Source organism: Orycteropus afer, unplaced genomic scaffold (genome assembly GCF_000298275.1).
Source record: "Orycteropus afer afer isolate SDZICR_OR568_19922 unplaced genomic scaffold, OryAfe1.0 scaffold00991, whole genome shotgun sequence".
Taxonomy (NCBI): Eukaryota; Metazoa; Chordata; class Mammalia; order Tubulidentata; family Orycteropodidae; genus Orycteropus; species Orycteropus afer.
Window position 1 is genome coordinate 305,995 of NW_006922578.1, and position 6,478 is coordinate 312,472.

Below are 6,478 nucleotides of genomic sequence, written 5' to 3' on the forward strand. Positions count from 1 at the left end.
TAACAATTTTTTTTCATAAATTTGCACCCAAAGCACAATTAAAAAGATAAATTAATAAGTGTATAATTTTTAAGTTAAATATATAAAACTTGGAACTTGGAAGTGAGGAGTATAGGCAGGCTACCTCCTCAGACTAGGTGGCAGGGGAGATACTAAGCACATTCATTTTCTTGTCTTCATGTTCGTGCAAGACCTCAGAGATTGCAATGATATGGACCAATTTGGTTAATTGTGAGCTCTGGACATTTATCTCTTGAGGCCATGCAACTGTAAATAACCTGCCTGTGCCTTTCAGGCCTTCAGTTTCCCCATACCTGTGCAGTAAGCTCCACACCTGTGTCTCTCATCAGGAGTAGTTGTTTGGCTCAGGAGGTCCATGCCTGAGTCTATCATCCTGCCAGTTCTGAGGAAGGAGCCTCTACCTCCATTCCCAACCAGGTAAGGGAGGGCTGATGGACCCCTAGTACTTGGTCAAACTCCATCAGACAGCCAGCATAACCCAGTAAGTGCTGTGCACACACGGAGCTGAGGAGCATTGTTTCCTCCTCCCCAAGATGAACAGCACACTTGAGATGGCCAGATGGGAGAACATGAAGTGCAAAGTTTCCATTAAAGAGGCCTGTGAAATTGCTGTTCCTGACTCTGATAGAGATCCAGGAAAGCTCATTTAGAGGTTTAATTTCTTCTACACTCGTTCCAGCTTCTGTAGTCACTTCTTCACCAGAGCAAGAAATGGGCATCTTTTACCTGCCCCAAAACACTTCAAAATAATCTTGTAGGAAAAAGAAAAATTGCAGATGGTAATAATATGGATAATGATGATGATGATGATGATGATGATGACCACAGTATCATCAATGCTTCCTGAAGGCTGCCCAGTGGTAGAATGTGAACTAAGTCTTCTTTGTAACTTATTTCCTTTTTCTACATAACCAACTCAAGAAATAGCAACACACATTATTGTCATTTCATGGAAGAAAAAAGGTACATCATCTGTTTTTGTAACTTGTACCAGGTCCTAGGCCAGAAAAGGTTAAAACCAGGTTTGAATCTGGGTAGTGTGACACCAGAGACAGGACATCTCAATATATTCTCCCCTGTCCATTCACTTTGCAATTTCACTTCCGGGTGTCTCCAGGATGGGACCCCCTATTCAATGTGCTTTTCTGTGTGGCGTTTCTGCTAGGCCATATTGGGTGCCCTTTGGTGCTTAGACTATCAGAAGGTTAGTTGAGAATTCTAGGGGATATCACATCAGAAGGTGAAAGATGATGATTCACATCCTTCTCTTGATGTTTATTCTGCATTTTGTCCCCTCTGTCTACTCCCTCCTTAAAATTTTGACGCTCTTGATCTCAAAGGGAGATGTATCTTGGGTTCCATTCCTTGTCAGTAAGCTGGAATTAATTTAACGGTGTATTTTTGGCTAAGTAACCAGGACTTTTGTTTTAAACATTTAAAAATATTGGGTAGCAGAGCCAAAGTTTTTAGTTCATGGGTCTCAGAGATCTACAACTTTATTGTGAATTATTCTTGCTTTAGCTATTATTCATGTGTGATGGGACAAATTCCTAGTGTCTCTGAGCCATCTGAGTCTATCTACAGCTGACAGAGTGAAAGAGCTGCACTGCTGTCAGGACTGGGCAGATAATGTGCAGTACATATGGGATTAGATATACAATAGATGCAAATAATCTGAACACATCAAGCTTACATTTTATTATTAATATAAATTAGACAGATTTTTATAATATTCAATTAAAGTATCCTGTGATCTGAAGGTTCTGATTTGTCTAGATCCCTGTAAGGAAATTTTATTTTCATTCTTATAAAATGGATATTGAATGTTTATAAGGGAAAACTGAGTGCCATTCATTTCTGATTCTCTGGAGCTTAGTCTGTGTATAGGACAGAGTAGGCTACAGCCACAATCACAACAAGAACTCTATTTTAAATGTGAAATAGGCCCTTCCTTTCTTCACAGGGTAGGAGCATAAGCTGTATGGCTTCCACACTGAGTGCTTTAATATCTGTGCTTTCATCCCATGGGACCAGACCCAAGATAAAATCAGGCATGAATGTGTCTATATAATGGACTTTTCATGGGACATATTTAGTAACATGTATACTTACTACTCAATGGGAGCTCTGGTAGCATAGTACCTAAGGCACTTGACTGCTAACCAGAAGGCTGGCAGTTTAAACTCACCAGCCACTCTTTGGAAGGAAGATGGGGCAATCTACTTCCATAATGATACTGCCTTGGAAACCCAAGGAGGGGTCTCTATGAGTTGGGGCTGACTTGATGGCACGTAACAACAACAACAACATACTACTCAATTATCATCAAAAAATTGTGGATTATTTCATAAAAATGAAAACCAAAAAGGAAAAATCATATGAGAAGGGGAAAGTAAAGTATATTGTGTGACTCTAGGAACATTTTGAGATTTCAATACATTCTATTTTCAAATTTCCTGGGACATATTAGAGTGTTATCTTTCCTATATAATCAAATAAAATGGATTGGAGTTCAACAATAAACCCATTACCCTAATAGTGATTCGAATGATGATTAATAATATAATTGACATGTCCAAGTATTTACTGAGTGCCAAACTTGGTCATGTTGCCAGAAGGGACCACTCCTTGGAGAAGGATAGCATACTTAGTAAAGTGGGGGAGGTCAGCGAAAAAGAGAAGGACCCTCCATGAAATGGGTTGACACAGCGGCTGCAACAATGGGGTCAAGGATATCAAGCACTGTGAGAAGGCTCAGGACAACCCTGTGTTTTGTTCTGTTGTACACAGGTCACTATGAGTTGGAGCTGACTCAAGGGCACCTAACAACAACATAACAACGACAAACTTTGGTTAGCTACCACAGTCATAATAGTGACAGGTTTTGTTCTCCAGTTTCCAGTTAAGAGAAGTTGAATGATTAATAGGCACTCCACATGTAGTGTGTGAAAGGTATGAGATTTGGGGAATTGCTCTTCTGATTCCTATTCCAGGGCTCAGTCTCCTTAACCAGAGTTGAATGATTGTGTTTCTTTTCAGATGAGCTAGTGGAGCGTCAATCCCTGATTCTTTTACAAGCCAGTGAGTTGACCTGTTTATTGAGAAAATGGGCCAAATGTTTTACAGGGAGCTTTATAACATGAATGTTGTGTATTGTAGGGCTTTATGAAGAGTAATGCATTTTGCTGCATACTTAGTAAATCTGACCCGGGAGACTATTCCTCCCTATAAAGGATGATAATTTTCATATGAATCTATCATGTAATAGCCATTACCAGATAACTTTCATGGACATTGTCACACGTTAACAATTAAAACAGATAGCTGTGTCTGACATTTTATCGGTAAAGACATTTGACAATTAATAGTAAATTTGGACATGCATTAATTTACACCTTAAACAACTATACTCCATGAACAAATTGTATAGGAATTCTCAACTGTGTAATATGAAGAGGGAAATTTTACTGAGTGATTTTAATCAGAAATTGACAAGTAAAATGATTCTTTGCTCAGTAATACCAATGAAAAATATATGAAATAGATGTATGTACTTACCACAGAAAGTTAAAACACAACATTGTAATGAATGGGAACTTTTGTGGGACTACATGTGCATTATTATATAATTTAGGTACATTTTCAAGAAAACTGTTCATGGATTAATAATTAAACACTGATATTATAATAATACTGAGAGGAAAATAGAACTATAGCTTTTATAAATTTATGACAGAGATTGCCTTTTGGGGAACAAGTGTGTTAAGAAAAAGAGTCACATACAGAGAGCAAGAATACTCAGATTTTATCAGTAATATTTTAAATCTCTAATATGAGGTAAAAGTAAATATTAATAAACATTCAGGTACTTAATATAATGACTGGCTACTAAAATAATATTAGGTCACACTGATGAAGCACTAAGTGCCTGGCAATATTCTAAAGCAATGGCTCTTAACCCCACCTGTACTTCAGGATGATCAAGGGACTCACAGGTAGAGTCTGATTTAATGGGTCCTAGGTTGCAGCCTAGTGCTGGAAAATGAGACCCTCAGTTCAGAAAGAATGAAAACACGACTGGGGAAGAGCTGTGTCCTCAAAGTAGAGTCTTCTTAATGACGTGGTTGGAGGATATGGAATGAAGGATATGAGTGCTGATACCAGATGGATCTTAGCTAAAAGCAGAGAATACCAGAAAGATATTTACTTGTGTTTTATTGACTATGTAAAAGCATTCAACTGTATGGATCATAAGAAATTATAGATGATAATGAGAAGAATGGGAATTCCAGAAAACTTAATTGTACTCATGAGAAACCTGTACATAGAGCAGGAGGCTGCCCTTCAAACAGAACAAAGGGTTACTTACACGGTTTAAAATCAGGAAGAGTGTGCATCAGGGTTGTATCTTTTCAACATATTTATTCAAACTGCATGCTAAGCAAATAATTTGAGAAGCTGGACTATATGAAAAGGAATGTAGCATCAGGATTGGAGGAAGACTTGTTAACAATTTGTGTTATGCAGATGACACAACTTTGAAGCACTGAAAATGAAGATGTTTTGAAGCACTTACAGATGAAGATAAAAGACTACAGTCAGCAGCATAGATTACACTTCAACATAAAGAAAATGAAAATACAAGTGGAACAATAAAAAGCATCACTATTAGTGGAGAAAAGATTGAAGTTGTCAAAGATTTCATATTACTTGAATCCACAGTCAGCACTCATGGAAGCAGCAGTCAAGATTATGAGATATCATATTACTTGAATCCACAGTCAGCACTCATGGAAGCAGCAGTCAAGATTATGAGATATCATATTATCCTGGGCAAATCTGCTAAAAAAAAAAAAAAAAAAAAAAAAACTCTTTAAAGTGCTGAAGAGGAAATATGTCACTTTGAAAACTAATGTGTGCTGACTCAACTCCTTGATTATATTTCTCCTGAATTTAGAGACCATCTAAAGAATAGAACACCCTTGAACACCAACAACTGAAAACCAGAGGAATTGTGGGATGACATCAAGAACATCATCAATGAAGAAAGCAAAAGTTCACTAAAAAGACAGGAAAGGAAGAAAAGACCAAAATGGATATAAGAAAAGACTCTGAAACTTGCCCTTGAATGGAGAGCAGTAGCTAAAGCAAATGGAAGAAATGACAAGATAAAAGAGCTGAACAGAAGATCTCAAAGAGCAACTCTAGAATACCAAGTCAGTTATTATAATGAAATGTACAAAGACTTGGAGTTAGAAAACTGAAAGGGAAGAACATGCTCCACATTTCTCTAGCTGAAACAACTGGAAAAAAATAAAAATAAAATCAAACCTCGTGTTGCAGTATTGAAAGATTCTATGTGCAAAATATTGAATGATCCAGGAAACATCAAAAGAAGATGGAAGGAATACAGAGTTACTGTACCCAAAATAATTGGTGAATGTCCATCCATTTCAGGAGGTGTTGTTCTGGTTACCTAGTGCTGCTCTGAAAGGAATATACCACAAATGGGATGGCTTAAACAAACAGAAGTTTATTCTCTTACAGTTTGGAGGCTGTAAGTCCAAGTTCAAAGTGCCAGGCTCTAGGGTCTGGGTGAAAGCCCCTCAACCTTGAGCTTCAGCTCTGCCTCCTGCTTCCAGCCCACTGGAGCTAGAGGCTTTTCTTCACTCAGACAGCTTCTGGCTGCTGAGACTGACAAGCCCAAGGTTGACAAGGTTGACAAGTCCCGATGTTACCAAACCACATAGCAGGCCAGTAATTCAAGTCCATTGTAAGGCCCAAGGTCGGTAGATCATGGCAGGCTGGTGAACAACATCATGGCTACATGTGGGGTTCAAGCGTGCCATGAGCTAGAGACCATTCCCAAAGCTGTTTCTTATATATGAGAAGCAGACCACATACCCAAAGCAGCTACTCAGCTGCTTGTGGTAGATGTGCCAAAAGTAGATCACTGGATCGACCTCATTCAATATGCATCTGAGTGTATACCAAACTTTGGATTAGCAGCCAAGTGCATTAACCATTTGAATACCCTGGAACTTCAAATAATTCTTAGTGTTCTTTAATTGAAAAGATACTTTTTCTTAAAAGAAGGATATTTATTATTGAATATGTTTTCATAGAAGGGTCTGACACATTGTTCCTTCTGTGGATTTGTTTAAATTTGTTGAATTATCCTTGCCATCCAATATTCTTTAGCCCTGTGTCTCTACAGTGGTCGTGTGCAGAGACAGATGAATAACACAGAAACAATGAGGAAAGAGTTCTGAGTAGTTGCGGTGTAGTAAATTACTTAGTGTGGCTTTTCTACCCATAAGTCTTTGTAAACTCTAAGGTGGGAATTGCTATTAGCTACGGAGGAGATCCTGATTTTAAAGTCGCCCACCTGGGTTATTTCTGTTGGGCGTGGCACAATACAATGTTCTGGGAAGTTCCCACTCTCTCTCATGTGCTT